Source organism: Lissotriton helveticus, chromosome 6 (assembly GCF_964261635.1).
Source record: "Lissotriton helveticus chromosome 6, aLisHel1.1, whole genome shotgun sequence".
NCBI classification, from domain to species: domain Eukaryota; kingdom Metazoa; phylum Chordata; class Amphibia; order Caudata; family Salamandridae; genus Lissotriton; species Lissotriton helveticus.
In genome coordinates, this window is record NC_136067.1 from 962,601,277 (window position 1) to 962,620,463 (window position 19,187).

Consider the following 19,187-nt stretch of genomic DNA (forward strand, 5'->3'; position numbering starts at 1 on the left):
GGTTTTGGGGTACAGGGGTTTTTTTAGGGTTCAGGGCTAGGTGTGGGTTTTGGGGTACAGGGGTATTTTTAGGGTTCAGGGCTAGGTTTGGGTTTTGGGGTACAGGGATATTTTTAGGGTTCAGGGGTAGGTTTGGGGTTAGGGGTACAGGGGTAAATTAGGGTTCAGGGCTACGTTTTGGGGTACAGGGGTATTTATAGGGTAAGGATGGGTTAGTGTTTAAGGGTGCCGGGGTATTTTAAGGAGTAAGCGTGGGTTAGGATTTTGGGGTGCTGGGGTATTTTAAGGAAGCAGGGTGGAATTAGTTATTAGGGTGAAAAGAGTAATTTAAAAAAATTATATATATATATATTACCTACTGGCGATAGCCAGTAGGTATATATAGTTAGGATTTTTTTCCTATGGGATTTTTGAAAATTCTATGTCGAATAACTTTGGCGTTTGAGGACAGAATTGGCTGACATTTTCAGGAAAATGGAACATTTTGTTTCTGAGCAGCCCCTGAAAATTTGGGGGGGTTTCGTCAAGGGGGGGCCGAGAAAAAAGGGGGGTCCCAAAACGTGTTTTTCCCATGCAATTTTCCATAGGGCGGTTGGCCTCACTTTTAGCCTGAACGGCTTAATGGATTTACACCAAACTTGGCAAAATTGTAGGGACTGGTAGCCCGATGTGCCTTTGCTATGTCTCAAGATATAGGCTCCAGCGGTTTTTACGAAAATTAACTTTGAAAAATATATATTGGGCTACATTGGGCTATATATATGTTGGAGCCCAAATGTAGCCCAATGTAGCCCAATGTAGCCCAATGTAGCCCAATGTAGCCCAAAGATGGCCACCAGAGACAAAAAAACAAATGTAGCCCAAATATCAGCCAGATGTAGCCCAACTATAGCCCAATGACAGAATGTCCCAGAGTGTTCTAAAGAACAACTAGAGTGCTAACAGTCCTACTTATTACAAAGGTATGGCACACCTGAAGCCATCTTGATTGGAATAAAGTGGTAACTCTTAAAACATTTAATTTAAAAAGGAACAAAATGAGGGGGTTCATTTTGCCATAGAAAGTATGATTAGCGAATATATGACGAAATCCCGCATACCATCCGTCCGCAAAAAAAATCCCGCATGTACTATTAGGCCGCAAATTAAAATAACGAAAACTTTTAGAACGAATATGCCTTTAGCATACACTAAACAACTAAACTACCCTAAACCCTAAAACACTACCCCCAGCATGACCCTACACTACACAAACACTACAACACTACCCTAAACCCTAAAACACTACCCCCAGCATGACCCTACACTACGCAAACACTACAACACTACCCAAAACCCTAAAACACTAGACCCCAGCATGACCCTACACTACGCAAACACTACAATACTACCCTAAACCCTAAAACACTACCCCCAGCATGACCCTACACTACACAAACACTACAACACAACCCTAAACCCTAAAACACTACCCCCAGCATGACCCTACACTACGCAAACACTACAACACAACCCTAAACCCTAAAACACTACCCCCAGCATGACCCTACACTACGCAAACACTACAACACTACCCTAAACCCTAAAACACTACCCCCAGCATGACCCAACACTACGCAAACACTACAACACTACCCAAAACCCTAAAACACTACCCCCAGCATGACCCTACACTACGCAAACACTACAACACTACCCAAAACCCTAAAACACTAGACCCCAGCATGACCCTACACTACGCAAACACTACAACACTACCCTAAACCCTAAAACACTACCCCCAGCATGACCCTACACTACACAAACACTACAACACAACCCTAAACCCTAAAACACTACCCCCAGCATGACCTTACACTACGCAAACACTACAACACAACCCTAAACCCTAAAACACTACCCCCAGCATGACCCTACACTACGCAAACACTACAACACTACCCTAAACCCTAAAACACTACCCCCAGCATGACCCTACACTACGCAAACACTACAACACTACCCAAAACCCTAAAACACTAGACCCCAGCATGACCCTACACTACGCAAACACTACAACACTACCCTAAACCCTAAAACACTACCCCCAGCATGACCCTACACTACACAAACACTACAACACAACCCTAAACCCTAAAACACTACCCCCAGCATGACCCTACACTACGCAAACACTACAACACAACCCTAAACCCTAAAACACTACCCCCAGCATGACCCTACACTACGCAAACACTACAACACTACCCTAAACCCTAAAACACTACCCCCAGCATGACCCTACACTACGCAAACACTACAACACTACCCAAAACCCTAAAACACTACACCCCAGCATGACCCAACACTACGCAAACACTACAACACTACCCTAAACCCTAAAACATTACCCCCAGCATGACCCTACACTACGCAAACACTACAACACTACCCAAAACCCTAAAACACTACACCCCAGCATGACCCTACACTACGCAAACACTACAACACTACCCTAAACCCTAAAACACTACCCCCAGCATGACCCTACACTACGCAAACACTACAACACTACCCTAAACCCTAAAACACTACCCCCAGCATGACCCTACACTACGCAAACACTACAACACTACCCTAAACCCTAAAACACTACCCCCAGCATGACCCTACACTACGCAAACACTACAACACTACCCAAAACCCTAAAACACTACCCCCAGCATGACCCTACACTACGCAAACACTACAACACTACCCAAAACCCTAAAACACTACCCCCAGCATGACCCTACACTACGCAAACACTACAACACTACCCAAAACCCTAAAACACTACACCCCAGCATGACCCTACACTACGCAAACACTACAACACTACCCAAAACCCTAAAACACTACCCCCAGCATGACCCTACACTACGCAAACACTACAACACTACCCAAAACCCTAAAACACTACCCCCAGCATGACCCTACACTACGCAAACACTACAACACTAACCTAAACCCTAAAATACTACACCCCAGCATGACCCTACACTACGCAAACACTACAACACTACCCAAAACCCTAAAACACTACCCCCAGCATGACCCTACACTACGCAAACACTACAACACTATCCTAAACCCTAAAACACTACGCCCAGCATGACCCTACACTACGCAAACACTACAACACTACCCTAAACCCTAAAACACTAGCCCCAGCATGACCCTACACTACGCAAACACTACAACACAACCCTAAACCCTAAAACACTACCCCCAGCATGACCCTACACTACGCAAACACTACAACACTACCCTAAACCCTAAAACACTACCCCCAGCATGACCCTACACTACGCAAACACTACAACACAACCCTAAACCCTAAAACACTACCCCCAGCATGACCCTACACTAAACAACCACCACAACTCTACACTACACTAACACAACACTACACTACACAACACTACACTACACTACACAATCACTAACCCACGAAAAAATTAACACAAACCCACTTACCTCTCTCGTCATCGTGGTTTTCACAACGCAAATGCATTTACCATACATGCCTTTAAAACGTAATTCTTTGTAAAGGCATGCGCGATAAATGCACATGCGTTTTGAAAAAATGCGGGATAATGGTATGCGAGGTCAATGACCTTGCGGGATAATGGTATGCGGACTGAAAGTCTGCGGGATAAAAAATGCGGGAAAATGGCTGCAAACCATGATTAGCAGCAGACTTCCCTGGTGAGCACTAGCTTTACTACAGTGATCTAATGAGCAACTAGAGTGCTAACATTCAGAATTTATAGCAAATGTGTGACACATCTGAATGCCTTCTTGATAGAACCAAAGTAAACAAGCATTGAAAATGCAATAGATCTCGCCCTCGTTTAAGTTAAAGCCATTCTGTTTGTAATGGGGTGGCTTTTTAGCTTTGCTTTTATTAGTGTTTTTAAAACTTTCATGTAAATAACATGCATATGTATGCATATATGTATATGTATGCATGCATTTATATTTATATTGATATGCAGATTATATATGTTTATATATGTATATTACCTACTGGCGATAGCCAGTGGGTATATATAGTTAGGATTTTTTCCCTATGGGATTTCTGAAAATTCTATATTCTATTCTATGAGAAAAAGGGGGGTCCCAAAACGCGTTTTTCCCATTCATTTTTCCATAGGGCGGTTGGACTCACTTTTAGCTCGAACGGCTGAATAGATTTACATGAAACTTGGCAAAATTGTAGATATGGTTTGCCCGACGTGCCTTTGCTATGTCTCAATATATGTGCTCCAGTGGATTTTGAGAAATTAACGTTTAAAAAAATATATATATCTGTGACAGCGCTCCGGTTAGCGCCCCGGTTCGCGTACCTGACGCGTAACGGAACTTCGCGAAGCGAAGCTGATTGGCTCTCCGGTGTCTGTCAACATTCTAAACAGTCCGGAGCGGCCGCCATCTTGTCTCTCGGTACGATCGAGAGACAAGATGTGGTGAAAAATGAAGGGGGAAATGAAGGAAAGGGGGCAAGGTAGACCACTCCTGACCCCCTAGGATTGATGAGGGGGATATTAAAGTGCCCTGCGGGGCAAAAAATATATTTTTTTTTTTTTGCGATTTTACGCCGTAGAGGCGCGTCCCGGTACGCGAACCGGGCAGCTCACCGGGCAGCTCACCGGGCAGCTAACCAGGCAGCTAACCGGCAGCGTAGCTGTCAACATTGTAAACAGTCCGGAGCGGCCGCCATCTTGTCTCTCGGTAGGTTCGAGAGACAAGATGTGGTGAAAAAAGAAGGGGGAAATGAAGGAAAGGGGGCAAGGTAAACCCCTCCTGACCCCCTAGGATTGATGAGGGGGATATTAAAGTCCCCCGCGATTTTTCACGGTAGAGGCGCTTCCCGGTACGCGAACCGGGCAGCTAACCGGCAGCGTAACGGGAGTCCGCCATCTTGTGTTTTTGGAGCGTCCGGTTCGCGTACCGGGTAGCGTCCTGGTAAGCGTAACAAGGGGAAAACCAAGAGAAACAGTAAAAAAAAAATTAAGGGAATAGATTTCCAGCAAACTTGGCAAAATTGTAGGGACTGTTTGTTTGATGTGCCTTTGCAAGGCCTCAAGATATGTGTACGTGTGGATTTTGTCTAATTAAGGTTAAAAAAAAAATATATCTGTAAGCGTGCTCCGGCACGCTTACGTTACGGGTTTTGTTTGCGCTGCAGAGCCGATACGTCACGGTTATGCAACGCGTCATGAGGCGTCTCACGTGGCTACGTGATACGTCACGTAATAAAGAATATATTTTACAGCTATAGATATTAGCTTTTAAAAAACCAATGAAATTCACTGAAAAAACCATAGGTTATAGACCATATATAGTTAGGAATTTGCATTTACAAAACCTTGAAAATTCACTGAAAAACCATAGGTTAGAGACCATATATAGTTAGCTGGACATTTTATTGACATAAAACCAATGAAATTCCATATATAGTTAGTTGCACTAACTATATATCGCGCACCCGCAATCCACTGCTGATGATGTCACATATTACATCATTCATGACATGGTCAGTGACATCACTGATGACATCACTGATGACATCTCAAATGACATCACTGATGACATCACTGATGACATCTCAAATGACATCACTGATGACATCACTGATGACATCTCAAATGACATCACTGATGACATCATGACACACCAATACCAGTTACTACATACGCACTCACTGATTCCTACGTCTACACACACATTCACTCATTCACCCATGCAATCACTCATACATACAGTCACTCATTATTACAACACTATCATATGCACTCATACACCTATGCAGACACTCACACACTGCCACTCATCCATGGAGTTACTCACACACCTAGTCAGTCCTGTAAAGAATCAATCACACTTCCATTTCCTGATCTATACAGTTAAACACAGAACACCATACTTCAGTGACATCACTGATGACATCACTGATGACATCTCAAATGACATCATTGATGACATCTCAAATGACATCACTGATGACATCATGACACACCAATACCAGTTACTACATACGCACTCACTGATTCCTACGTCTACACACACATTCACTCATTCACCCATACAATCACTCATACATACAGTCACTCATTATTACAACACTATCATATGCACTCATACACCTAGTCAGTCCTGTGAAGAATCAATCACACTTCGATTTCCTCATCTATACAGTTAAACACAGAACACCATACTTTTCACACATATACTAACACATACTTACTCTCTTATACAATCACTGATACAAGTACACATTGATATGCACAGAGTCACACACCTCCCAGCCAGCCACACACACACTCAGTCTTCCATACATCCACTCATTCTTCAATATGTAAAACATATTTAAACTTTACAAAAACACACAGACACTAGAAGATGTCATCAGTGATGTCATTTGAGATGTCATCAGTGATGTCATTTGAGATGTCATCAGTGATGTCATCAGTGATGTCACTGACCATGTCATGAATGATGTAATATGTGACATCATCAGCAGTGGATTGCGGGTGCGCGATATATAGTTAGTGCAACTAACTATATATGGAATTTCATTGGTTTTATGTCAATAAAATGTCCAGCTAACTATATATGGTCTCTAACCTATGGTTTTTCAGTGAATTTTCAAGGTTTTGTAAATGCAAATTCCTAACTATATATGGTCTATAACCTATGGTTTTTTCAGTGAATATATATATAAATGTATTTAAAAAATATTAGTAAATTTTTTTAAATGTAAAATATATATATATTTATATACATATGAATTATTTAGTATATATATATATATATATTTAAATATATATATATATATATATATATATATTAGAGCAAGGTCTTGGTTAAGACTGAAACGCGTAGAGTTGCTGCTGGCTGAGCTGTAATGATCAAATAAAATTTAAAACCACCGAATTGGGAGTAATCACTGTGTTGGGATAACGATTCCGGAGTGCAAGAGCAAACTTCTCTACGGGGGGAACCAGGAATATATATATATATATATATATATATATATATATATATATATATATATATATATATATATATATATATATATATATATATATATATATTCACTGAAAAAACCATAGGTTATACACCATACATAGTTAGGAATTAGCATTTACAAAACCTTATTTTACTCACACAAAACCATTGAAATTTGCATATATAGTTAGTTGCACTAACTATATATCGCGCAATTCAATGCTGATCATGTCACATATTACATCATTCATGACATGGTCAGTGACATCACTGATGACATCACTGATGACATCTCAAATGACATCACTGATGACATCACTGATGACATCTCAAATGACATCACTGATGACATCACTGATGACAACATCCAGTGACTGTATGTTTCTGTAAAGTTAAAATATGTCTTACATATTGAAGAATGAGTGGATTTATAAGTGTCTGGATGAAGGATTTAGTAGGTGCATGACTGACTGTATGAGTGAGTGATTAAATGTGTCTCACTGAGTGCATTGGTTAGTGACTAAACTGTCTTAATTTGTGCATCATTATATCTGTTGTTCTGTAAACTGCTGCATGTGTTGATCAGTAGCTATATGAGTAACTATATGGGTTATTGATTGGTTGCCCATGTATTTGTATGGGAGACTGAGTGTGTGTGTGGGTGGCTGGGAGGTGTATGACTCTGTGCATAGATGTGTGAGCAGTTGATTCACTAGATGTATGGGTTCAAAAGTGCATGTGGAAACAGCTGTATGGGCGGTTGACTGTGTGCATGAGTGTATTGGTGAGTGAATGGATATCTCAGTGCTACATGTCAAAGTAAGTACATATGTAAAACACAGTACATTTGAGAGTTGACATATATAAATAACAGTGCATAAGAGCCAGTGAATGTGTGAGTGGCTGTATGGATCATTGTGAACTTGTATCCGGGATTGTATAAGAGAGTAAATATGTGTTAGTACATGTTTGAATAAGTAAGGTGTGTATAACTGTATAGTTGAGAAAATGGAGGTGTGATTGATTCTTTGCATGACTGACTAGGTGTGTGTGTAACTTCATGGATGAGTGACAGTCTGTGAGTGTCTGTTTACACTGAGTGTATCTAAGGTTATATTAGAGTCTGAAGAGGTTCATGTCATCAGTGATGTGATCAGTAATGTCAAATGAGATGTCATCAGTGATGTCATCAGTGATGACATTTGAGATGTCATCAGTGATGTCATCAGTGATGTCATTTGAGATGTCATCAGTGATGTCATCAGTGATGTCACTGACCATGTCATGAATGATGTAATATGTGACATGATCAGCAGTGGATTGCGGGTGCGCGATATATAGTTAGTGCAACTAACTATATATGCGAATTTCAATGGTTTTGTGTGAGTAAAATAAGGTTTTGTAAATGCTAATTCCTAACTATATATGGTGTATAACCTATGGTTTTTTCAGTGAATTTTCAAGGTTTTGTAAATGCTAATTCCTAACTATATATGGTCTATAACCTATGGTTTTTTCAGTGAATTTCAATGGTTTTTTAATAGCAAATATCAAAAGCTTTAAAATGTATTCTTCTTTAAATCGAAAAATATATTTTATATGTTTTTAATACAATTTTTTTATGTATATATTTATTTATTTATTTATTTTTTTTTTTCCGCTACCGGTCCGCGCACCGGGTAGCTTCCCGTTAGCTCAATTTGGTGCCGCGACCCGGTCCGCGAACCAGTAAACGTTCCGTTTGCGCAACTGCCGTGTTAGAAAACAACATCGTGATGCGTCGCGTAAGCGCGACGTATCGCGTTGTCACGTAATGCGTCTTATGACGCGCCGCGTTACCGCACCCGGAAGTGCTCTGGAGCGCGAACCAAGGCGCGAAGCGCAGCACCCCGGAAGCGATCCGGGGCGCGGCGCGGAGCGCGTAACGTAAGCGTAACAGGTCATGTGACTTGTTAATAAAACTTTTCATTGGTTCATTTCACTTTTGGTTTCCTAATGATGTAAGGCTAGGTCATGTGACCTAAAAATAACACTTTTCATTGGTTTAGAACATTTTTTTTCCCAAATGATGAAAGCCCCCACCTTTTTCAACTTTGTGAGAGGAAGACCTATTTTGATTATTAAGAAATGGCTTCATTAGTAGCTGCAGCTGGTGCACCCCCACCACCACCACCACCTCCTAGGAAGGAAGGACCACCTCCTCAGGTCATCCTTAATCAAGAGGAGGAAGAAGAGGAAGAAGAAGAAGAGGAGCAAGGGAGGAGACAGTTTTTGCCTGAAGAGCCAAGGAGGTCCCATGTGAAGGATAGTTATATCTGGCAATTCTATACATTTCCCCCCGGCCAAAAAAAAGTAAATGCCCGCTACGTCACATGTCTGATCTGTGACAAAGTTCTGTCCAGAGGGACTGATAAAAAGTACAGCTTCGGTAATTACACCATGCATCGGCACATGGCGAGGTGGCACCCTATAAATTATAGTGCTGCGCAGGTACGTGACCTGCAGGAAAACCCCCCTCCTGTGGCCAGTACATCAACCGAACAGGCAGTGACGGGACCAGAGGCGAGGGAGACGGTCCCAAACATTCAGATGAACTTCGGGGTCGTGAAGCAAGTCTGCATTTTTTGCGGCAAATTAATTTGCTATAGGGAGAGTAGCATAAATTTAATCAACAGAGCTATTGAAAATCATAAATGTCCAAAACGCCCCAGAAAGTAAATTATCTTTTTTTTTTGTTGCTCCTGTTGAGCCCTTTATAATGAATGATTTTCGTTTCCCCCCCAAAAAAACAAAAAAAATATAAAACCGTTCAAAAAATACAAAAAAAGTATAAAAATGTTCAGAAAAATAAAAAAAAATATAAAACAACAAAAACAATAAAAAAAAGTTCTTTTCAGAACTACCTCCCATTTATAAAAAATTGCTAGAATGTTTAGCACTCTGGCAACCTCTATTTCTTTTGATTCGCTTCCCGGTTCGCGCGCCGGTACGCGAACCGGAAGCGAAACAGAATTTATTTATTTTTTTTAAAAGGAAGAGTGAGTATAAGGGAAGGAAACAGAGAGTAATGTTAAAAGAAAGACAGCTAGAGGGAGTAACACAGAGATACTGTTTAATAGATCTATTTACCAAAGAATACATGTAAGAGGGTATAATTGAGAAAAACAAAATAGATAAGGAAGTGAAAGAAAAAAAGGAGAGTAGAAGAATAATAAACAAGAGTTTCTTAGAGAATGTGAGTGAATGTTCAAATTAAGAAGAAAAACAGTAAAGGATGTGGAATGCGAGGTAGGGATAAAACCGGACTAAAAGAACAACCCTGAGGGAAAGTGTTAAGAAAACAGTGAGCGAAAGTAAATAGGAATAAAACAAGATGTATGACAGTGACTAAGGTTAAAACATGTGGAATAACAGAGAGAAAAAACAGAAAGCAGAAAAGAAGAAGTGACAGAAAAGGAATAATTGAAACAGCAAAGAAATGTAAATAGCATAGTGTGCTTGAACTACAGGGAAAAAGCATAATGAACAAGTAGTGAAAGAGTGATGAGTCAGAGACAGTGAGAGTAATAGAGACGGAGTGAGTGAACAGGAGTGAGGAACTATGAGAACAGAGGGACTGAGAAAAGGAGTGGAAGGAGTAGAGTAAGTAAGTAATAGAAAAAGGAATGAGGGAAGTAGCAAAGGCAGGAAACTGAGGGTTAAAGAAATGAAGCAGTGGAACTAATAGAAGTTAAATGTGATAGAAATGTAACGAAAAGAGTACAAAACACTTACCTTATAATTGTCGTTAACTTAGTCACTTGTTATTTTTATACTTTCAATCTGTGAAAGAAAGAACAAAAATTTGAAAAATATTAAAACATGTATTTAAAAATTAGAAAAGACAAGGGAAAAGATTGAAAATCATCCAATTTTACAAAGAAATAAAGTTAGAGATAAACATGCAGAAAAAAAAGAGAAAGAAACGGTGATAGACAGTCAGAGACAAAAAGAAATTGTAATTGAGTAAATTACTAAGAGAAAAAAAAGGAAGATACTTTCAGTGACAGAAAAGAAGGATAGAAGAGAAAACTAAATTGAAGTTGTGTAAGCTACTAAAAGAAAGTGAGAAAGGTAAACTATATAAGGAAAGGGTGAATAAGGAAAAGAGAGTGAGGGAGAGAGGAGACAGAGGAAGTGAAGGAAAGAGTGTCAGATACAGACTGAGTGAGGCAACAAAGAAAGATAAATGAGTGAGGGTGAGTTATACTAACTGATTGCACCAAAAACGGAGAACCCAAAAATATTTAATTTAGAAAACAAAGGGAGGAAAGATGGAAAAGACAAGCAAAGCAGAAGGTCTAAAAGCTGGAAAATGGTGCAAGGGAGAAAAGAAAAAAGCAGAGTTGGAATAGGGAAACAAAGGTTGAAAGATAAGTGGAGTTAGAGAACAAGGGTGAAAGAGAATAAAACAAAAGGCAATGTGAGTATGTAAAGAGGATTGATAGAAGGTAGTAAAAGACGAGTGAGCATGAGACAAGACGAGTACAAATTAAAATTCACTATACAAAGTACAGAATTAATTATACATGTTAAATGGTTTATTTTTGCTGTTCTCAGAATATATCAAATTTTACTAAAAACAGTGAGTTGAAGGTATTCATCATATAACAGCGGGGAAAAAAACACAATCAAAATGATTGTGTTTAAAAAACCCATATAACATAACCAATCAGAAATCAGAACTCCTCAAAAGTAACTTACTTTCCATGACGTCGAAGGATGTCCTATGAACAGCTTATACTCTGTTGTGCTGTTATTATTTTCTGCCCGCCACTTTCTGAAAGAAAAGCTCCATCGTTTTGACAAATATGTTACATACAATAAATGACTTCTCGCTCTCTACCGCACTTCTCCTCAAGGCCAAATAGTGTAAGAGCCATTTATAACTCTTGGAATTCTTCTAAGCAAATCCCGTCATTTTCTTTTTCCACAACTTTCAGAAAGAAAACGTTCAAGATCACTTTCACAATCCTGTACTAGTAATATCTCACCCTTCTTGCTCACTCATGTTCCACATTTCCTATGACACTGATACTGCTTACTATGAGGCACACTTACACTACCTCTATGACTACTACAATTATTTAATTCTCTTGATCACTGTTAATCACAAAGCAATTTAAAACAGTACATAAAATTATATCAACTCCTAGAATCATTATAGGCCAGTTACCTACCCTAAATTCTCTCTTCTGAAAACACAAAGTAAGAATATTTTAAGTCAAAAGGCAACATTGTTTCATAGTCAAGTGGGAATCATTTCCGAAACACCAGCTTTTTTTACATTTTAAATAAGCTGTGTAATAAGCGGATGTTGTCAAAGGACCATCATGTCATATAATAGCTGCAGTTACAAATGTTCTTCCTAAAATCAACGACTGTGTAGCCACAACATTTGTAATTAAAGTTGAAAACTTACTTTCATCAGGTTTATATAGTTGGAATTTTAAAATGACATTATAACCAAAAGTTTGTACAAATAATGTGGACAGCATTGCAGACTTACATTACCTCTACTCCATGTTTTGATTGGCTGCTTGAATTAGCTTATTAAAAGAAACAGTTTTTCAGAACTCATTCAAAGTGCAGTTATTTTTCCATGACGTCAAGTGTTATGGTAAGAACACCGTTTGCTTTGGGAAATACTCTGTTGTCCTTTAACTAATCCGTGCCCACCACTTTCTGTAAGAAAACCTTCTTTTTTTTCAGGAACTACTTAAAACTCAAAAATAACTTTTCACTCTGTACTACACTTATCCTCAAGGCCAAATAGTGTAGGAGCCATTAGAACCTCTTGAAATTTCTCAGAGCAAATCCCGAGATTCTTTCCCTAAAATTTTGGTTGTAAAAACACCAGGTAAGAATTTTTAAGGTCAAAAGGCAATTTTTTTTTTAAAGTTAAAACAGAATCATTGCAGAATGACCAGCCGTTTCTAGACTTCAAATAAGCTGTGTAATGTCCTGATGTTGTTGAAGGACCGTCATGATATATAATTGCTGCAGTTACAAAAGTCCTTCCTGATATTGACAACTGCGAAGCCACAACATTTTTAATTAAAGTTGTCAATTTCGTTCCATCAGGTCTACATCGTTGGAACATTAAAATGACATACTGACCATAACTTCGTATAAATAATGTGGACAGCATTGCAGACTTACATTGGCTACACTCCATGTTTTGATCGGCTGCTTTTACTAGCTTATTAAAGGACACTGATTTACTGTCTGGCAAAGTTAAATATATAAATCTTTCTGAGTCTACACTAGTAGTACTTGATACCCTACAGTTCTCGCAGTCATGCTGCCATTGATAAGAAAGGCCAAACACATGATCTACATCTACACCTTCATCTTGCAATACATCAAGCATATACATTAAAAACTCCTGACAATCTTGCTGAATATTTTGAGAGAATTGCGTTTGACCTGAACATTTGTCTAACAGATTTCGAATTTCAGACACACTTTCTATTTTTGTTCTATCAGTGCTACATTTCTCTAACACAGAATTCAATAAACAGCAAAAACTTTGATCCAAATTGATCAGAATCTGTTCTTTTAAAGTTTCTAGAGAAAAGACAACATTAACCACTACATTAGCATAGCAGTTGACACCAGAACTATTTTCAAATTGAAAACCAACAACATCTTCAACAGAATCCATTTTCTTTCTGCTTATAATTTTGGGTTCATCGACTTTTCGTCTTTTTGCTACAACCTCCCTACTATTGGTCACATTTCTTCGTTTCCGGCCTACCACACGTTTCTCAAACAAAGGATATTGAGGCAAATGTGGCGCATACTCTCTTCTTAACCTATTGTATTCCTTAACACAATCTAGATCCGCACAAATGTTTGTGACATCACACTCGATCAAGTACAATCCCGATAAAGTTCTGACTCGTGACAATGCCACATATGCCATTCCCTCCTTGAACACAGAACTGCCAATTTTCACCAATGCACTGTCTACACTTAAACCTTGCGATTTATGGATTGTCACCGCATATGCCAAGCAAACAGGAAACTGCTTACGGCGAACATATAAGTCTTTTACAAGCAAAAACCTAGCAGAGCAACGACCAATTAGCTGTACTTCCTCAATGCCATCAAATTTAATTTTTAAAAATTCAATAACATCTCTATTTCTGTATTTCTCAAAATCAACAACATTACCCATTGATCCATTTACCAGACCTCTTTCAACATGTAAATTCCTTCTCAAAATGATACGGCAATTTAAGCACACATTCAGAGTCTTTTCAAAACCAGCAGTTTTAGATATAGTCTTCTCTAATGAATCCAATTTAGATTTCAAATTCTCAGACAAAATAATTGTTGCTCCCATATGCTCTATTCTGTCAATAGCTTCCAGTTTCACAATCTCTTGGTTTTCTAAATTCAACATTTTGTTGTTGAAGATGGCACATTCTGCAAGAGTTGGCATCAAACATATTCCAGATTTCTTCTCAGTAATTTTCCGAAAAATATTCTCTGGCAGAACGTCTTCTTCTGGATACAAATTTGACAGTAATCGTGCATGTAAAGCTTCTTTCCCATGCTCGGTCACTTTTCCGATTATAACATCTTGTAGAATATTCTTATAATCTTCATCCTTCGCTTGATGCATATTTTCACGCAGTTCAGCATAATTGAAGTTTAACCATATATTAACGTTGCCAATGCTCCCTAGGCACTTCCTGGTATCTTCATGTGTGAGCATTTTGAACACAGGTTGTCCTTTCACTGGTGTCAGCTGCAGAAGATCTCCGAAAACAATGATGTGTTTGCCACCAAATAACACATCATACTCTGTTTTAAGAACTTCTTGCATTCTCAAATGCACAAAGGCAAGCATGACATTGGAAACCATGCTTACTTCGTCAATGATAAGAAGTTTCATTTTCCTCAAGACTCTTGAAACTTCACAACAAGCATCTCCAGATAACTTGTGGTATTGTAATTTGTTATCATGCTCCACTGGCAGCATCAGTAGACGATGCAAAGTAATACCTTTAATGTTATGTGCTGCCAGTCCAGTTGGAGCGGTGACAACACAAGACAGCGATGACTCAGTCCTTTCCTTCAAATAACATGAAATTGCTTTAATGAGGAAACTCTTTCCAGTTCCCGCTCCTCCACTCACGTACAGTCGGACAGGCTTCAACGACGTACATGAGCACTCTTTCTTCTCATGACTTAATCCATGATCAATTTGCTTGGTAACTTCGTCATATATTTTCCTCTGCTCAACGTTGAGTTGTCTTTCCAAGTCTTCTAAGTTAACCGCATCCTCCTGAGCATGTGCCATGGCTCTTTCCACTTCATTCATGGCAGTGGCAGCTTCATTTTCGATAACAGGTCCTCCTAGTGGATCCTGACTCAATGAAACAGAACTCTGACTGTCCTGAGAACTGTCTCTGGCAATCTCGGCTGCAATCGTTGCTTCCTGCTCGATTTCCGCATTCAACATTTGTACATATTTGGGAAAAGCAGGACATTCTATGGTCTCCTTGGCGGCAGTGAAAGAGTCTTCATAACAGAGGAAATCTCCAAGCAGTTCCTCTTCTGCACGCCAAGGCTTGAAAAGTTGCAAAAGTGCTAAATAGAAAAACTCCTTTTTTTCAGGAGATTCGCCACTCAATTTTCGATGGTTTACCAAGTGGCATTTTCTTTGCTTGACCAGACATCCCTCACTTCCAATTACAGCATACACTCCTTTATCAATATCTTCTTTGATGTTCCTATTGAATATGTAATTTTGTAGAACCTCATACAGACAAACATTCTCGAGGTGACTGCTTCGATTTGGATAATATGTATCCAACATGTTGGTCTTCAAAATGTCGGTACTGTTTGGCTCCTTTTCCGCCAAATACTCAATTTCCCGCACAGGTTTCAGAACTCGATTATGCGTTGCAGCAAGACCAAGACTCGCCCAAACGATACTCCTAGATTTGGCATAGAGACTTGCTGAAGATAACCGGTCAGAACATTCGTAAGCTCCGATTTCTCGATGCGACAACATCTTCAGACTGAAACTGTACAACTTCTTACTGAGGCTCTTTTCATGGGAAATGTCCTCCCACATATCCTTCAATTCTGTCTTTTCTTTTTTGGTGATGTAAGATGTCACATACCGAGCCACAGCCATACAGTTATCAGCCACAAACTGTATATCCATGTTAGCATTCCACATGGACAAAATCACTGGGTTGTAGTCGTTGATGTACTTGGACTCTTCGTTCCTCTTCAAATTGTATGTGTTTTTAGGTGATTTCTTCATCACATTATGTCGCAGCGAAGACATCAAACTGTTCACTCTTCCTTTAGAAATCACCGGTCGTGGAAAGGCGAAACGACATTTGGTGTAGAACTTGTCCTTGTTTCTGAATTTACGACGACAGTACTTTCCGCAACGATGGCTTTGGAAGCGTAGAACTTGTTCTCTTAGGCTTTTGTCCTCCTTTGCGTTTGGAACAGCACATGTAGAATACTGTTCTATGAAACTCATCACTAAGTCTTCTGGATCTGTTCCAAATTTAGGTGCATCCTTGATCCACAGCAGCATATGTATATGAGGAGCACCTCTTGCTTGGTACTCCTTTCTCCAGAAGAAATCCAACACCTCTCCAAGAGGTGGATTCTTCTTATTCATGATGAAAGACATCATAGCTTCAAATCTATGATTGAAGTACCTGCATACATTCACTGGATCCAAAGAGCACAGTTCTCCGGGTGTCTTGAATTCGATGTTTTCGATGTTTCCATTTGCCTCTCGTAGAAATTCAAGTAAGTCTTCCCAGCCATACTCGGCACAGCTCAGAGTGAGGAACCATGTGGGAGTTCCTAAGTTCCTCAGCATACATTTTAAATCACCATGACGACGGTACCAGTACTCATTAGTACCACGCTGACACGCCATGAGATTAATCAGGTGACAATCCAAAATACTGTCTTGGACATTGACTTTATCCATAAAGTCACTTGCCGAGATGTTTTGCATCTGTATACCACTTTTCAAGATGTGGTTCACTGCATATGACAGTCCAGACAGATCGCTTTCAAACAGGAGATGAAACAAATAGGGAATGCATTGTCGAAACCTAGCATCTTCTGCATACAATCGTAAAGTCCGGTATTCAGAAGCAGGAATTTGATGAGGTCGCTCATCATATCTTCCTCCTTGACCTGTTGGAAATAGCTGTGGGAAACACCGAGCTTCCAAACTTTCCTCCCAGACACTAATGGGACTCCATTTGAAACAACTCAATAGCATTCCCCATGACTTCCTTGGAATGCAAAGGATGAACACTATAATGTTCATATATTTCTTCACTTTTAGAGGGTTCTACTTTCTCAATTTGACCAGCACACAAATCGCTATCCTCTTCCTCACTTACTTCCTCTTCTGCAACATATACATTCTTATAGTACTTATTATTTTTTTTCAAATACAATGTTGCCTTTTTGAGTTTCCTAACATCCACTAAATCTTGCCATATTTTTTTATTCTTTGTCGGAACCCCATTAACTAAGATAACCAGAGGTTCCTCTTCCACTTTTTCTACTCCAATTGTGTTAATGTTTTTCTTCAAATCTAGAGGCAAATAAACAACTCTTCCCTTTAATCCTCTCTGTAAATCTGATGGAGGCAATTTCCCTGTCTTTGGCTCCATTCTTACAATAGCCTGAAAGGGATGGATACTTTGAATCAAAATAGATTCATAAGTATTTAAATCCTTCAATTCAGAAGGAATCTCAACCAATTTCAGATTATTATGAACCGCTCTAGCAGGCATCTGGTTTTGATTTAATTTATTACAACAATAAGTACACACACGTTGATCCGATCCCAAATCAAAACAATTTTCTACCATCAAGTATGTAGCGAAATCCTTCCATTCACTATTATTTTCCCTTTCACTTTTTGCATATAAATCCACTAACTTAGTCTGATTCTTATAATAAGTGCGTCGACAACACACACAAGTGAAATTAGGCCTCTCACTTGATTTCATCTGAAACGTGGCAATTTCCTTCTGAAAATTATCTGTACTGGAAACCTGTACACTATCTTCCACATTACCCTCTTCTTCTGGGTCAATTTCAACATTCTCCTCTTTACTTCCAAAGTAACAAAACTCAATTTCTTCACACATATTCTTCACATCTATTTCAGAACCATGCAAAAGAGCAGCGCATAATTGTTTAAGCATAACTGCTGGACTCTTAGCATAATACAACATTCTAACTAATTTCCTCACTTTATTATGATGCACTGCTAGCATCCTGAAATGATGAAAAACACTCTGGCTTACTCTCCTGGAAAGACAAGCCAGTGAATGACCATGCAAACCTGTCACTTCTCTCACTCTGCAAGGATCTAATTCTTGCAACAACTTCATTTTCCGCTTCAAACTTTTCTTATTAAATGTCCGTACAAAATCACAAAGCAAATTGATGGAATCCTGTCGCACACTGCAAATACTACTACACTTCCAGGTGTACACAGGTCCCTTAGGACGTCTTCCTAAAACCTCATTACCTAACATCTCTTCTGCCTCTGTTGTCACAAGTTTTTCTTTTTCAACTGGACAACCATCTTTCACCTCATAAGCTCGGCCACTGGTGTCAACTGCATGCACCAAATCATTATCCTGGAAATAACTCTCCTCATTGAAAAATGCCTCACAACTTGAACTATGCATCCATTCTCCGGAAAAAACTTCACAAAAATTACTACGATTAACTATTCTCTTCCATCTACTATTTCTTTTGAAATCATAAATTGCCTTGTTTAGCTTCCTAATTCTATTGATTATCAAAATAAATAACTTTCGTTTAATTTCAAATGCCTGATCAATAACTTTCTCAACTTTTTTTTTTCTCTTATAAAAAACCACTTTCTGTTGACCTTTCTTAATATTTTTTAACAAATTGCCAATTATCCTGTTGCGGAACATTCGTTTACGAATGTCCCTAAACTGTTGTTTCCTTCTACTATCATGCACAGAGTTATCTCTTGCTCTAGCAGTAACATTTTTGATTGGCCTTTCCTTTCCGTTTAAATTGCTTCTCTTTTTCGGGACAAAAACATTTTCTGTAGT